The 18070-nt window shown below is 38.4% G+C and overlaps 1 long non-coding RNA gene across 1 annotated transcript in view; it reads right to left on the reverse strand.

The window, feature by feature from the left end:
* LOC134476050 (uncharacterized) overlaps positions 1-18070 on the reverse strand; it is a 132502-nt gene that overhangs the window by 38235 nt on the left and 76197 nt on the right. The gene's annotated exons all lie outside the window — the stretch shown is intronic.

The raw sequence follows: 18070 nt of genomic DNA on the forward strand, positions 1-18070 counted from the left end.
CATATCTTTTCCAAGCATTATGTTCTAAAGAAAATGTGGCAGATAAAAATAACATGAATCCAAAATTGTGCATATATACGTACACATACACATGTCTGTGTACAAATTTATATATAATGGATAACATAAACTGTGTATCATAAAGGATATATACACATATTACAAACAAATTAAATTTACCAGATTCCATCGATATGTTGAGAATCAGGTTGAATCACACTTGAACAAAATTCAAGGATTTTGTTGGATTCTGCCTTATCAGTGCATGCTCAGGCTGACCTGCTTCTTGGCAGAGCACTTGTGAGGGCCTGACCTGTTTCTTTGCCCTCACAATGAAATTTTGGCTCCAGTGTCAGTGTTTGCCACACCTTGTAGCTAAGTATTCTCTCAAACCTGCAGACCATAGATCAGGCATTTATAAGTTCACAGAAAGAGGTTGTGGCTATAGGTGGATTTATTTTCTTCCTGCCTGCCTAAAGAAAATGGTAAGGAAATTTATTAGGCTTGGAGAGGATGTTGAAGGGTGGGAATTGTAACTCACATCATGGATTAAAAATTTCACCTTTCCTTATTTCTCAGAATCAAATAAACTCTATTCTCCCGCCCAGTTGATGAAAATTCCTCTCCATTGTTAAGGTATAATTTTCAAAGAGGTAAAATAACTCTATTTCAAATATGAAATGAACATGTGTCAAGATTTATTCAACTCATTAATTACTAAGAGCAACAGTAAAGTGTAAAACCGAGCCCAAAGAGCACTTGAAAAGATTGGTATTTATAGATGAGTTAATAAAGGCAGGTTAGGATGAGATTGCTAGGTTAGATGCAAAACTGGCTAATTTCTAACAAGGTGACAAACCATAACCTTTGAAGTTATCAGTTTTGCTGATCAGAAATAATTTACACCTGTATTGAACAAACATTTGCAAGATAAAATGTAAGCTTCTCTAATTCTGGGACCAGTGATAACAGCAAATTATGAGCTAAAAAAGCATGCATCTTCCTAATCTTTTTACCATGATGCTTATTGCTCAATATGACATTGAATAATAAAGCCACCCTCCTTTAGCCTTATGTTCAAGCTTTGAATCATTATGTTTAATAATGCTCATCACTTCTGTCTGTCTCTCTGTCTGTCTCTGTCTCTGTCTCTCTCTCTCTTGCTCTGTGACAGTGTGTTCCTGTTAGAGTTGTGGGACTTTTGGAATATGGAAAATATTTAAAAGGTCAGCTCTCAGCCCTCTAGGGTACCATCCTTACTACTGTTTCCCTTGAAGCCATCCTCTATTTAAGGCTGCCCAATGGCAGGGAGGTAGATCCCTGGATAACCCCAGTGAGCACCACCTCTTGGTATCCCATCTTTCTACAACCCCTCCTCTTAGATGAGGATGAGATCCGCATTTTTATCCAACCAAATATCACACAGGTAAACTGACTAGCTGATTCTAAGGGAAAGGCAAAGCCCTCAACAGAAGGGCTGAGCCCTTCCTAAGGAGTGCTCCTCTTGCTACCCTGGAAGCAAGACTTCAGCAGCAGTATTCTAAAAGGACTATGTGGCAGAGCACTGCACGTGGCACTTCAGAGATTACAGTGGGCCCCGTAGAGCCAGCAAGAAAAGCTCTATCCCACAACCATCGCACTACATTCTGCCAACATGCGCATGCACTTGGAAGCAGACCTGCAGCTGCAGAAATGAAGACAGAATACTGGCAGAATGGTGGCAGCCTGTGGGTCTCTGCCGAGGGCACCAGCTAGAACTGTGACTAGATTCCCAGTGCATGGACATTATGAAGCACCAGGTAGTTTTTCAGCCACTAAGTTTGTAGCCATTTGCATTCCATAATAGATAACCAATATACTCAAGGGCCTTCCACATAGGACGTACCCAAAGACTTCCCCTGAGCAACAGTTGAAGGCTGGTGCATTCATTCAGCCACCTCCTGCAATCAGGGGAGATACTTTCTATGGTGGACAAGGCAGCCTAGACCTCTGTCAGACCAGAAAACCCTCAGAATTTCACCTTTTTCTTAGCATCACATACTTCACCACTATACTCCTTCCCCTAAACAACTCTTCTTTCTGAACCAGCTCCCTCCTGGATTCCAGGTCCTAACAGTTAGCTCTCCAATTCTCTTCTTGGAACTTCCAATTATAGTCTTCTTATTTATTAAACTTTAAACTCTCTATCAAATATTGGAAGGAGGAGGGAAAGAAAGAAGAGAAATGCTTTAAGGATAGCTGCCACTTTTAGAAAATATACTGCTGGTCCTTTGCTGGAGTGAGGACTGGAAAGAGAGATTCTGGCACATTTATCCTACTACTCACTCAGCTTATTAAAGATAGTTACTCTAATATGCACCATATAAGTGGGCCACAGTGAAGCCTTGAGGGAAAACTTACAAAATAAGTAATTTTTAAAAACACTCTTCTGATGACACACTTTGTATTTCTTATGACTGTAAAAGAGAAAGAAGCCAGAGGAAAAAATATGGAATTAGCATCAATGACTTAAAAATTCAGAGACAGAAGGGGATGAAAATGGTTCAGGTCACAAAAGTTGCCCAGGAGGCATTAAGGAGGGAAGGTTCAGAGATCACCAGGATGGTGAGACCACCTTGGGAAGGGTGAATCCCACCTTTATAGCATCAGTTCCCAAACCATGGGTACATGAGACTCCTTCAGTCCCAGTGTTTGGTCCATGCCCTAGACCATTCATTTAAAACACAATTCAGAGGAACGAAACTCAAATTTTTAAAAAAAAATTATTGCTTTTGGAACTATCAGGTAATTTCAATGGACAGAACCAGGGCTTTCCACATTCTGCTTTCATTTTGCCCAGTTTCTCCACATTAGTGCATTAAGCACACCTGGAATGGCTGGTCACCTTGAGTGCTTGGCCCATTTTCCAGGGATTTTGGACCAGCAGATTGAGGCTGGAGTCTGACAATTCATATGCCTGATAGTCTCCCAGGTGGGGCTGCTGCTGCTGAGCAGAGGAGGATCCTGAGCAGCAAGGGCTGAATGAAATTGCAAGAAATATCAGTGCAAATTTTAGCAAGTGGTTAAAATATTAATGATGCTTGTGATGCATATGACCTGTAGTGTTTATGCAATATTTAGAATTAGCAATTCCAGATTGTGTATTACATTTTAGCTTGTCTTTCTTCCTAAGCAGTACAACACAGACACCAACGGCCTTCTGGGAGAAAGACTTTGCACAAAGACCCCTAGGAGAGATCTAAGTCTTCTGAACATTTAGCCTAATGCAATTGAACTCTGCCTGCACATTGGTGATCCCTGGGGGCCATGTAAATGGTACCAGCATTTGGTCTTCAGTCCTGGAAATTCTAATCTTCTCAGTAGGTGGCTGTATAAAATTAGATTTGCTTCTTTGAGAAGTTTTAAGTTTACAGAAAAACAAGCAGAAAGGACAAGGAGTTCCCATTTACTAGTCTTGCAACGCTCACAGTTTCTCTAATTATTAACATCTTGCAGTGAAATGGTACACTGGTTACCACTGATGAACTAATATTGATACATATTATTAGCTAAAGTGCACTGTTTGCATTAGGATTCACTCTGTGTTGTACAATTCTATGGATTTTTCCAAATCCATGATGTCAGATACCCATCATCATAGCATTATACAGTGTAGCTTCATTGCTCTAATAACCTCCATGTATCCCATGAATTCATCTCTCTTCTCTTACCTCTAAATCCCTGGCAATTCTTTTACTTTTCACTGCCTTCAGCTTTGCTTTCTCTGGAATGTCATGTAGTTGGAATTATAAAATATGCAGCCTTTTCTGACTGGTTGTTTCTCTTAGTAATAAGCACTTAAATTTTCTTCATACGTTTCTGTAGTTTGAAAATTCATTTTTTATTGCTAAGTAATGTCTTATTATATGTATGCATATGTGTCTGTTTATTCACCTATTGAAGGGTATTTTGGTTGCTTTTAAATTTGGGCAATTATGCATAATGTGCTATAAACATTTGTATGCAGGAGTTTCTGTTTTCAACTCATTAGGGCAAATACTAAGGAGAGATATTGCTAGATCATGTGGTAAGCCAGTGTTCAGTCTGTAAGACATTGCCAAGCTTTCTTCCAAGCTGTAGTCACATGCATTTTTACCAGCAATGAATGAGAGTGAGTTTTTATTACTCCAGAATATAGTATTTGAAATCATCAAGTAGCTTGCTTTCTGTCATTTTAGAAACCTGAGCTATGAACTGGGCATTGTATCTGTTAACTCATGTACTAGGATGATGTTGGAAAATAAAAAAAAAAAAACAAATAAATCAAAATATCTTTTCCATTTTCACAAATTCAATTGGTTCTATCATGGGTTCTTCAGAATGCTAAATGTAAGATTGAGGGATTGTGCTGTATTATAATATTAGAATATAAGATCCCAGGGGGAAGGTTGGAGAAACGGGGAAAAATCTAGAATGATAGGCAGGAGAACAAACAGGAGGAAGCTACACTGTGGAAATGGCTGCCCTTAGGGTAATTGGTGGCCCATCATCAGCCCAGGCTTTTGGAAGCTGTGTAAACCATAACCCAGGACTCATGGGACTAAACATAAGGAGAAAGAAGAAATTGTACAAACATTGGCTCCCACAATCAATGATCCAAACACCAGTTACTGGAGAATGGTTATTGGGAAAAGCAGACACCTCTCACACAGAATGCAGGACAACCTAAGTGGAATGAGTAATGACCTCAGATACTCTTTGTATTTTTTCTTACTTTTCCAGCAGGTTGAGTATTCTGACCCAATGTGAGGTCTTGCATGTGTGATCATCCCTCAGTAGCTACAAGGATGGTTTCTGGGATGCACAGAAGACACCAAACTCCAAGAATGCTCAAGCCACTAATATAAAATGTACAACACTTGGGTGCTCTCTCTTGTACTTGAAATGATCACTATATTACTTATAACACCTAATTCAACATACACTACATGTATGCAGTTGTAGTGATATACTGTTTAAGAGAAAGTAACAAAGTCTGTTCATGTTCAGGACAGAGGCACTTTCCATTTTCTCCAACATTCTCTAACCAAAGCTGATTGGTATCTGTGAATACCAAGGGGAAACTGTACTTGGTAAGAATTCAGCAGCTCTCTTAGGAAAAGAATAAGAGAGACAGAAATGGGAAATTCAGCACTTCCTTTGCTTTTTCAAAATAACAGAACTGAACAGAGCATCTCTGACATTGATCTTACAAAACATTTTAGCCTCTATAAAAATCTACTCCAAGATCACCAAAGGTCAGAGTCATTTCTTGTGAATCTATGCAACTGTGATTTGTCCCAAACACAGTGTGAAAAAAAGCACATTTTTCTTTCCAGAAAGAACTTCTATACAAACCAGGCAGTCCAAGTACATTATAATTGACTGTAATTGGCCCTCCTACTGGCTCTTAAACTCTTTATCTGCAGCCTAGTAGCACATTAAGAAGCTTAACACCTCCATCCTGACCTGTAGAACATACAAAAATTGTACAAAAAATGAAAAAAGAAAATGAGTAGGCAGCTCACCCTGGGAAAGGAAATGGCCGCTCAAAGAATGGCAAATAAGATGGCAGCCACTTTTGGAGCAGTATGGAAGAGAAATGGGAATGGGAAACTTCTGGCTGCCTTCTGTCTGCAGAGAAGAAACAGGAAGTCTCTTGAGGGATTATCATTGCTACTTTTAGAACCTTTTCAAGATTCACATGCCTTCAAGAAACAATCTATTTTCTTGTATTTGTTCATTATTTACTGCCTCCAGCTAGTTTTCAAGCACTGGGTCAGGACTGGATACAACAAATGGATGCAGAGTCCAGCACGGACCAGAACATTCAATAGAAGCATCCCATGACCCAGATGACCAGATGAACTGAATTGGGGATGAGAATGGGGTGAGATACTGGGTGCAAGTATTTCAGCCCACAGAAAGAACAAAAGTAAGAGGCCGAGATCAGAGAGGACACACCAAATGTGAACGACTGACAGTGCTGCCTTTTACCTGAGCTCTGTGCTCTTGGACAACAGCATGGTAAGCAACCTCTTACCATTTTTGTGTTCCTGAAAGTTTTTCATCAAAGAATCACTCTTTCTCATAACTGGAATAGACAAAACTCTACGATGACTTTCTAGGTATGATTGAAAAACATGAATACTTAAATTTTAAAAATTATAGTAAGAGATGCATTGCCATCACTCCCTCTCAAAATACTACCCTTCACTGTTAACACCCTCATACCCTCCTTCTTGTCACTTTCTGAAGCAGTTCTGGAAGTCCTCCTTTGTGAGAGTCTTTAGTTGCTCTGACTTGGATAACTCAATATCCTGAATTGATTGAAAACACTTAACTTCTATGGTCATTTTAATTTTGGACCAGAGCCAAAAGTCACACAGTGCCAGATCCAGTGAATAAGGTGGATGATGACAATTTTACAAGCCTGCCTTTCTGTTAAATATCATTCAACATCAGTGCTCACTGTATTTTTTATTCACATTTCATACAGATACCAAAGAGGACTTGCAAAAGTGATTGACAAAGCAGAAAGAACAATAGAATGAATGTGTGACAAGTAAAGGGATATTATTTTGAGAGGAATTAATGGCAATGTGTCTTTTAATGTAATACTTTGTGTTTTAATTTAAATATTTAGTCACCCATATTTTGATCACACTTCATATGACAAGGCCAGATGAAGTCTTCCTTCTTTTCCCTGCAAAAATGATTGAACTGTTTTCCCCATTGGAACAAAATGTCTGCTAATTGAACTCTAGGAGTCTCTCTTTTGTCCAGGTCCCTAGCCCTCTCTCAAATCAAGCCAGTATGTACCCACTCATTGGAGAATTGGCAGACCACAAGGTCAACATTCTCTGACCTAGCGTGGGGTTATTATACTCTGATCTTATTCTTCCCTCTCCTGTTTCTATCTAGCATGGTTTGCTCCTCTATGTAAGAAAAATCTTTTTATGCACAATAGAAGACCATAGAAGCCTGCAGACCTATGGCAAAACATTCTTTCAATTAAAACCTTTGGACTAATTTTTTTTTTTTTTTTAGAATAAAGACTCTCTTTGCTAAGTTCTGATGTGATTTTAATTGGACATGATTGTATGTGTGTGCTGGTAGTTAATACTGAAAGTAGTTCCTCACTTTGACCATACATTATAAGATTCTGGAAGCATTATTAAAATATGGAGCATTGGCCCCCAAACGCCAACGTTTTGATTTCAGAGGTCTTGGGTGGGCCTTGGACCTGGAATTTCTTAGGAAGTTCCAGGTGAGGTAAACGCTATTTGCCCATTCTCCCACCATGAGAATGTAACAGCAGAGGCCAGTATAGAAGTAGGCAGAAGCCACAACATGCCGGACTACAGACAGCATGGAAGTTGACAGCTGGTAAGGAATGAAAATAGGAAGATATTAATCCAATCTGCCACTTTTGGGAATTCTGCTGTCTGGAGCTTAAAGAATAGACTGCAAGTGTAAAGAATCTAGAGCAAGAGGCTCTGCTGCACAGTCCAGGTGAGAAATGAGGTGGCTGAACTATAGTTGGGGAAGGAGAGGAGGAAGAGCAGAGACAAGTGATCCACAGGCAGCAGCATGCACAGGAGTCCTGGGGCTGCCAGGGAGTGGGAGACAGGAAAGAGAAAGGCACACTCATGGTCCCCAACTGTCACAAAGGAATCCAGAGAGAAAGTGGAGGCAACTGTCCTCTGCACTTTGGTCAGCTGGAGAAACTATGAGTGCAGGTTGGTTTCTGCAGGTGGACACTACGTCCCTGAATGAAGTGTTTTGGAGAGTCAGTCTTATCCAGGATACAGAATTCTCTGGTGAGATGCACAGGGTAAATGTAGCCATGGGAATGAGTGATTTTTTGAGTGGGGAGAGTTGACTCCAGTGTGAACTGTCCATAGACATAGTGAGACCAAAGAAAGAGGTAGACAGATTCAACATTGCATAGAGTGCAACTTACTGAAATTTATTGCAGAAACACACTCCTAGGCAAGCACAAGACCAGTGGATCTCTTTATCACTTGGTTTACAAGGAGGGCCATAGATAGCAGTCAGGACAAAAGTGACTTCATCTAAGCCAGAATGTACCTCTTCCATCTCAAGCTAATATCAAAGACATTAGGGACATTCCTGGCACTTGTAACAAAGGGTTTGCTCACAAAACTCTAAATACTTCTCTAGAAGTTTTTTTTCTACTATTCTGGGAAGCCATGCAGGGAGAAGAGACCACAGTTACCTGGAAGCAGCCATGGTAGTTATGGCTCAAGATGGCTGCAGTCATGGCAAGCTGGCACCAGGTTGTGATGCTATAGCAAAGAAAGGATGTAGACTCAGGAGGAAAAAGGACCTGGAGCAGGTGGATAGAGTGGTACCACTCACAGCCCCTCAGGAGCTAGTGCAGTGCTGCTTTGAACAACCTCCTCAACGTTATCTTGCCCTGCTTCCATTTGCCTCATAATTACATAGGACAGACTCTCTTTGCCTACTGGACACCAGCCTGGTAAAAATAATAGCTTGTATCAGGAACCCAGGTATTATTTATTCTCTTGGAGAAAGTATTTGACAAATCAATCTGTTAATTTGTAGATATTTAAGATACAGATAGAAAAGGAATAACAAATGTTAGAAACATCTTTTGTTCATTTCCTTTACTGTCACTTAACAGATAGGAAGGTGAGAGACAACGGACAGATCCAAGAATGAAGATTATCTTGCACCCCACCTAAGCCCAGCATGCTAATGGGTTCTAAAAATCTGCCTTACTGATTGCTGCAAAGGACATTAGATGTTAGATGGAGTGCCGTGCCCTAGAAATGGTGTGTCATATGGCTATGCATATTTTTATAAAGACTGTTATATTTTTAGTTATAATGAGGTGGGGTTTTTCTCAGTTTCTATGGTAAATTGCTTATAAAGTCTGCAGTTCTGTGATTAAAGAAATAACACTAAATCAATTTGCCCAAATAGGAAATGCATACCATTGACAGGTTTTAAAAAATCTAATTGTCCCTTGGAATCCTAGAAGGTTTGGTTACAGGGTGCCCTGAGAAAAAGCAAAATCCATGAATGCCTCAAATCCCTTGTATAAAATGATGTGGTTTTTATGTAACTCACACACATCCTTCTATACAGTGAAATCCTCTCTCTATGATCTAGTACAATGTAAATGCTATATAAACAGTTGCTAAACTGAAAGGGGAAAAATCTTTATGGTGGGAAAAATTGTTTTATTAAAATATTAATACATTGCATTAGTCTTCTAGAGTTGCTGTAACAAAGAACTAATTCTGGGTGGCTTATCTGGCAGACCTCACAACTCTGGAGGTGAAATCAAGGTATCTGCTATGTTGGCTCCTCTCTTGCACTATGAGAGAAGATCTGTGCAGAACTCTCTTTGGCTTAGAGATCCATGGTCATCTTCTTCCTGGACTGTCTCTCACAGTCTTGGCTGTATCTTGTATCTAAATCGCCTCCTTTCTTTTGTTCAGAACATCAGTCATGAGTCAAAGCTCACTCTAGTGACTCATTTTAACTTGATAACCTTCCTAAAGCCCCAGCTCCAAATGAGGTCATGTTCTGAGGTACTAGGAGTTAAAACTGCAATGTATGTCCTTGGGGAGACATTGGTTGATCCCCAACACACTGTTATGTTTTTCTTTTTTCCAGTTCTTTTCAAAGGGCTACTGGAAAACATAAAATTACAAGCATAGCTCACAGTAATTTTCTATTAGACAGTACTACTTTAGAATTTCTTCCCTCTCCACAGTCTGATGGGTGTAAGGAGGACCAAGGGAACTGTGCAGGAAAGGATCTGAGAACCTTTCCTGGAATTAATTAATCTGAAAATATGCCAAACTATTAAATGACAGAATCACAAGTCCCATAATTCTCAGTTGACTTTGGAATGCCGCCATACTGAAAGTGAACAGAAGTTTCTTTTATTAAAGACTTTTCTTTTCTTAGGGTTGGCTACAGGGAGAGCAGAGCTTACTTCACTCATTCATTCATTCATCGCTTACTCATTTATCCATTAATTCACTCACATCACAATCCATTCTTTCCCTTATACACATTATATTTCATATTTTTACCAGTCTACACTTGTTCCTGTAGAATATCTTAAAAATCTCATTGACTAGAGTTAAGAGTTTGGAATTTAGGAGCTGGATATCATAGGTATTAAATAGGAAGGCAGACTTGCTTCTGGGGATTAAAAAAAAAGAGGTCAAAAAATTAAAGTCGTAGAAAAGCAAGAATCAGGAACCCAAACACAGGTTAATCCAAGAACTTCATTTCCCTTATTTCTTATGGATGTGGGAAAGGTTTGAAGTTTGCCCCAAAGTTAGCTAGGAACTCTTCATACTGTTGACTGTTTCTATCTGCACTTCCTGCTACCTCATTGGTACTGAAGGCCAGTACGCACTCCTGTTTTGTCTCATCCATATATAATAAAGAATTAAAAACTGAAGGAGTTTGGGGGGAAAGAGCTGTCACCAGTTCCTGCTCTTTTTCTTCACAGAGCAAGATTATTCTAATTTAGCAAAAGCATGGAAGATGAACATGATAGACTCTTGAAAAGTATAGCAATTTTATTTTCTCTTTCACTGAACTGAGTCTGATTTGTCCCCTGTGTAAAAATCATGTGTGGGCCCTCTTCCTGGATGTGCAGAGTGAAGTCTTTCTAATAAGATTCTGTTAAGTTGTTTGCATCTCTCAAAGGAATGCCTCAGAGACTGAACTGCTCAGAACTGAAGTTAACTGTAGCCTCTCACTTGCTAGATTCATAATAACCCCATGCAGCCCAGGGAGCATTGGTAGGCATCCTAATCTCCCTGGATTGACCTCTTTACCATTCTCTTTATCACTATGGCAAAGCACATTTCCTTTGTAGAGAAGAGGCACAAAATTCTTCCAAGTCTGCAGAATTGCCCAGAGGAGATAAGCCTGCACTGCATTAACCTTCCCACCCATCGTGCTCCTGGTTCCAAGAGGAGAAAAACAAGACTCAAATTAATTTATTACTGACACACTTAGGACAGCTCACAGATTTTGATCTCCCAGGTCAGGACATCTTCAGCAAAGCTTTCTGTGGGATCAAGGGACAAGTCAGTCACATAGTTTATTTCTGACTATCTCAGATTCTGGAAATAAACATTTCTTGCAGTAATTGTCAGCCACATGGCTTTCTTAAATGCTTTCATAAATGTACTTTAAAGGCAACACACGACAGGAGGTCTTAAGTAGACCATAGAAGAAGGACTTGGCAGAGATAATTGGTCACACATAAATATCACATTAGTACTGCGTAGAGCTGAATTAGCTATACACCAATTGAGCCATAATATAGCCTTTGTTTAGTGAGTTAATGTGAGAGAAATAATATGGTTTCTCCCGATGCAGATAGGAACAGATAGAATTTTGCCATGTGTTTTTCTTCATGTTATCTTAATCCAAATGGCTTATTAAAAAGCCATCAATCTCTCCACTTTGTACCAGTGATTAGCATTTCTTGTAGTTCAGCAAAACCCATCTCTCAGAGGCACAGCTGTTCTGACACTTCATTTTTATCTGACTCAATTTCTTAGTATTTCTTCAGCCAGGTTCCTGCTAGTTCTTAGTTGAGATCAGGTGTGGTGATTTCATATTTAATTGAATTATTAAGTTAACTTAATGCATTATTAAATTAATTTAACTCCATGCATTCACTACCAATACTTATAGTTTTCTAGGTCCTCCCACTCCAGGTCTGAGTTTGGTCATGTGACTTTTGAAAGCCAATGGGAAGTCATAAAATGGGAAGGAAGTTACAAAAAGGAAATCCTTGGGCATTTCTGCTTCCCCTCTTGCTTCTCTATTATTTCTTGTGATAATAGTCACAGGTTAGCCTAGTAGACAGATGTAGGAGATTCAGAGAAGAAGCTTGTCATCACAGCAGAGGCCACGACAGTCTAGCCAGCCCCGGTCTACTAGCCAACAAACTTTAGACACAGAAGCAAGCCCAGCCAGACCAGCTAAGTGTGACCCAGACCAACAATCTCCAGTTAATCTGCTCATCTGTGGGAGAAAAAGTTTCAGTTTAAGACTTTGAGTTTCACAGTAGTTGTTATGCAGCATTACTGTAGCTATATCTGAGAGGTAGATTAACATTGGAATATTTTTGGTAAAATATGCATAAATAATACATCATGTGAAACAAGCAAAAATCAGAGATATTACTCCATTCAATCATTCAATGCCTGCTGCCTAAGTTTGATGCAGTTTAAAACTTGGCTCCAAGGCAGGGCATATGAAGGAGCTGTCCAACCCCGTCCAGAGCTCTGTAGGTATCCAGAATGAGCTAGATCAATCTCTCCCTGGTGCTAGAAGCAGTAAAACCTCTCCCAGATTTCTGTCTGCCCCAACTCAAACTAACCCCAGATGCACTGTTGCTCCTGGAATTCAGAAGTATATTCTTGATATTGTTTTCTCTAATGCAAAATAATAATAGTAATAGGTTTTTTGAGAAAGTGTTTTTTGTGAAACTTTTGAACACAAAGAATGTCAATGATCAACAACGCAATTTTCTTTTTTGCAGAAGGACCTGTCAAGAAATCCTGCACATGGGTGAAACTGAAGTTCATCATGTTAAGCAAATTAAGCTAGACACATAGAAGACAAATACATGTTTCCATATATTTATGAAAACTAAAAACCAATTTCATATTTTAAAAAAGAATAATGATTTCAGATGACTGAGGAGGAGAGAAGGGAAGATCAGGAGAAGTTAGATATGGAACACAAAAACACTGTTAGATGGGAAGAATTAGTTCAGTTCTCCACATAATGCCATGGTAAATGTTGTAGTCAGGGGTTCTGAGAACTACTAAAATCAGGACTGATGATAAGAACAGTTGAGTACATGCCAGGAAGCCAACGTGACAAGCTTCTCCTAGAGATTAAATGGCCTTCACCTTCCCTTCCAGAGCCAGGAAGCAATGCTTGATGTAAGGACCAGAGCTCCCCCAAAGTGAACCACAGCCACTCTCACCAACAAGGTCCAGAGCTCCTCTGATGATAATAGCCAAACTTATACTAGGGAAGCTAGTCATGATGAGCTCCTCCAGGAGGACCAATAGCTTGAAACATCAACATTTAGGAGAATCCACAACGCCTAGCTGTTCTCTATGTCTCTATTTATGCTGGCAACGTTCCTCTGGTGGGTCATCTACATTCAGCACCATGATTTAATTCAGCTGGTGTTAAGCTGACCACCAGTTTTTAATCCATAATAGTAACTGTTTGTTGCAATCAATAAGACACTTCAAACTAATCAGGACAGTACAAAATTTCTAACACTTAGCAATGATTAGTGTTTGGGAAGGTGGCAGTGTTTATTATCTTTGTTTGATCATTGCATATTGATTTCCAATGTCCAGTTATTATCCTGTTACCCTGCAAATGAATCAACATCCTATCTCAGTAATTTTTTAAAGATAGAAAACAGGCTCGCCTTCTTTGGAGTAGATTGAGACAAGTACCATAAAGACAACTCCTCTTCCAACATTGTGCTCGTCCTCTCCTGCTCACTGCCTCATCCTCCCTCAGACCATAGACTCACAGGATCAGGGCTTCTCACACGCTGAGTACAGGTATCACCTGAGTCTTGTTAAAATTCAGACTACGATTCAGGAATTCTGGGATGAGCCTGCGTTCAGGAATATGCTTGCAGAGGCAAAGCCTTAAAATATTACAGAACAGCTTGAAAACCACTGACTTGTCTGAGTTCTACCTTTGGCAAGAAAGGAAAGTGATTCCAGAAAGGTCATGTGTAACATCAGGGCTGGGACTCCTCACTGCTTACACAAAGTTCAATCTTTTCCTTCTTCCTCTCTCTATATTACCCCAATCCCCATGGGCTCATGTTAGACAATAAAAGAATGAGTTAATAACAAATACTGACCCTAGCTTTTCAATGATATTTTTCTAGTCTGCTGTTAAAATACATTTTAACTCACTAAAAGAATGTCTAACTTTAAACTTACTAGTTCCAAGAAATTTTGCAAAGTAAAAATACCTACAAAGACTTCTAAAATAGCATCTGTTACCACTTTTTACATACCACAAAAACATATGCAGATACACAGAAGGTGAAACAACCTAAACAAAACAAAACAATTATATCACTCAAAAATGAAGATGACTGAGTGACCTAGTTCTAGGATTTGAAAGGAATGTTCTCAGTCTGCACAGCAATTGAAACTGAATTGCTCGTGTTTCACTTTCGGTCACACAGTAGTGGGGAGAGAAGAAAAATATGTGTTCTACCATCTGACCTTAACTCGTAGGGTTTGGGACTTACCTCCTCTGAAAACCCAGCAGTCCCTTTGGTGCCTCAGAGAGCCATCCCAGGCATTGAGGGTAGGCAACATTATCCCCTCAGCAATGTCATACTAGATGAATACAAAGATGTGTTTGAAATCACACACATTAACATTAACTCATAGCCTACCTTTGAATGAGGAATGATTTCCACCATAACCAAAGCAAACTGAAGGGCTAAGATCAATCTGCAGAGTGGGTGCCCTAACAAAAATCTGAAGGAAAATTCCCTTGGAAAAGGTTAAATACAGATACTAATACAAGTTCTCTATGAAAACATTACAGATTAAGGGAATACGGATTCAATCCTTAAAAATTAGAAGCTGAGCACATTGGAAGGAAGGAGAATTTCTGACCTTCTCTGTCATGTTACTCACTTTGCTTAGGAAATCCCCTTCTGGTCTCTCCCCAACCAGCTCATGCTCGCTCTATGTTCAGATTTCCATATGAGTCTTTCCTTCCTCCCCACATTAAGGTAGGGCTCTATTACACACTGTTAGAAAACCCCACACTTTTGTCAGTGTGCAATTATTTGTGTAATTATTTTGTTTATTGTCTGTGACTAACAAAGGTGCTAATGAGCATGAGATAGGCATTTAGAAAATAGTTTTTGAATGAGTAGCTGAATCCATTTTGATACAAAAACTGAGTCTTAATCTATGCAAAATAGACATAAAATACAAAAAGTCCTAAGAAATAATATAAAGATGAATGCAGTGAAGTGAGACAGAGTTAAGTGAGAAGACAGAAGGATTTTGAAGACATAGACACTGCAAAATCTAATGGAAATCCTCCCACAGGTAAGAAATCTAGTCTGTCATAGGACAGAGATTGTAAAGGGCAGCACTGAGAGGGTTCCCCATCCCCAGAACTTCATGGAAAAAGATAAAGAAATGAAAATAAAATAGTAAAAATTATATATTAGTAACTAGAGAATGAATATCTCATTTAAGAGTTATAAACATAGTTGATGAGACAAAACAAAGAAAAATCAGAGCCAAAACAATAAAGATGTTAATTTTAAAAAGACGATCTCAAGAAAGAATATGAATGCTGTTTTATTTTAAAGCAAAAACTCACATGTTTACAACAGGAACAATCAAGTAAAAACCAGTAAGAAAATAGCCTTTAACTAGAAAACTGCTGGATGCACTGTTAAATTGGTAGAACACAAAAATAACACAATAATAATAAGGTGAGAAAACACAAGTTATTTTTAAAAAATAAGTGATGGTGGATAATAGAATAGACTCTAGAAAAGAAACAAAAAATACTGAAACCAATAATTTCACTACAATCAAACCACTATTTATAGGAAGGTAGAAAATCAATGTCTTAATCATGGAAGTCTTCAGAAATTATATTAATCTTGTGGCCTGTCTGAATAATATTAATAATAAATTACCAAAAGTTTACATTACTACTGAATTAAATATGATTCAAATTAATCATGATTTATTGTTAAAATATATATTCATGATATTTCTTTAAAAGTCATAAAATGCCATCTATAAAACAACAGCTCACAAAATGGGTAAATTAAAAACCTAAAGATGGAATGGAAAAATTGTAATTAATTAAAAGTCTTTTAAATGAAAGTCTTTTGATGAAAACTAAGTGGTAAATAAATATGTAAACAGATTAGGTATGATAATATACAATTAGAGGAAGATACTTAAATATGTAATCTCTAAACCAAAGAAAATACTTTTCCGAAATTTTCTTTGAAATCATTATAAAAAATGATCACATAGTAAATAAAATCAAAGTTTAAACTTTCTAATTGAAAAAAAATTACATATACCAGATTTCTAGGCATACATAATTAAAAATAAATTTGAGAAAAACTTTAACAAAAAAAAAATAAACTAGTCTTTGCTAAGCATGAATGTTTTTCATAATTTCAGTTTATAGCTAGATTTTTGAATATGAATTAAAGCTTAAAACTAAGTTAGATGGCCTGCAGTTTAAAATACCTCAGTATAAAAAAAACTATACAAATATGCATTCATTTTAATCCAGATCATTGGAACAGCAAACTGCTCTGAGGAGGAGTTCACTTTCTGGGTAGGTTGTTAGGACTCCATCAAAGGTCAGGGTGTTTACTGCATGCAGCCTCAGCATCCTTGATCTCAGAACACTGTCTAAGGTTCTGTTAATTAGCATAATGGACTCCAGAAATGAGCTTTCTTCAGTGAGGCTAGTAATTTTCCTAACGATCACAATGGATTTTAGAAAGAAGTTTTCCTTGGTGACACTGATGATGCTCAAGTTATTGCTATTGGCTAGAAACAGGCAAGAGCCCTAGATTTCTTTGAATACAGAGGGCATAGAATGGAGGATATTTTGTACTCTTCTTGATTAAGAATAGAACTCTAAGCCTGATTCATGCACAATTCACCATTTATCAGATCAGGAAAAGGAATATTGGTTACCTGAGCCCATTACATTTTTAGTTGAAGCTTGTTGCATTTGTCTTTGGTGAACAGTTTATGGAAAGTAGGCACCTAAAAGCTGTTTTTTTTTTCCAAAAGAAATCGTTATCTCCAGGAAATAACTGTACACTTTTAATGGGAACAGCTTTGTTTGTTATACTTCCAGAACACTGGAGGAATCCCTGAAATAAGTACAGTAAGTCTTCAGTGCAGGGTGTGTGGATCTTCTCACCTGTATGCTAAAAAAAGTCTATAGGTGAGACAGATGTAGGGTACTTTGTTCTTTGGTTTGTTGGGACAGGATCTCACTATATATTGCAGACTGGTCTTGAACACACTTATGTAGTCCAGGATGACCTTACACTCTCGGTGATTCTCCTGCCTCAGCCTCCTGAGTGCTAGGATTACAGGTGTGCATCTGGTTGGTCTCAGGTTTCAAGTCTGACTTCACTGAAAATTTTCAGCAAGACTATGAGGAGGAAACCTATTACCTTCTCCATTAATTTAGGTTTATGAAAAGTCCCCAAAAGAATAAACTGGGTGAGCTAGACCTAATGAATTTAAATTTATGCTCCATGAGTCACAGATATGCATGGAATATACCAAATAAATCCTTTGACCTATTAATAAAAACTTTGACCTATTATGGTGATTTCTCAGCAAAATTTTCACCCCTTGACTTAAGGTAAAATACTGGAAAGAGTGACTTGTATACTACAAGTTATTAAGATTTGAAATGTAGCCATAGAACATTGCCATTGTCACATGAAGTTCTATGGGGGGTGATATGAAAATTAAAAAGATACCTTGACTCTCCTGATACATGACTTCTCTGGATTGCATCCCTAGAATGAGTTAACACTATCATTGAATTCTTTTTTTCTATAACTATATATTCTCTTATTGCTATGAATACAGATTCATTAAGTTTAGCAAGAAGAAATGTAGGGCATGGACACAAGCCCTTGTCTTGCTTCTCTGTAATAATCATGAGGACACCTCCACATTAGTCTGCTATAGAGCCTGGCTGGATGCCTGCAAGGTAGATGTCATACCATCCAACACCATTCTAGGCCACCCAGCCTTTAGTCAACCCACCAGATGACTGCAAATGAATGAATGCTTCCCATCAAGATCAAAAGTTAACCTGTAGCCTCATCGTTAAATCTGAGGGTAGCTCATTATATGTGTCTTAAAGGGTCACTCACAATCAAGCTTAAGTATTGATACAGTCTGTGAAACTCAACTAAATA

The sequence above is a fragment of the Cavia porcellus genome, unplaced genomic scaffold, assembly GCF_034190915.1.
Source record: "Cavia porcellus strain 051 isolate PalLab524CR breed Dunkin Hartley unplaced genomic scaffold, mCavPor4.1 scaffold_5, whole genome shotgun sequence".
NCBI lineage: Eukaryota > Metazoa > Chordata > Mammalia > Rodentia > Caviidae > Cavia > Cavia porcellus.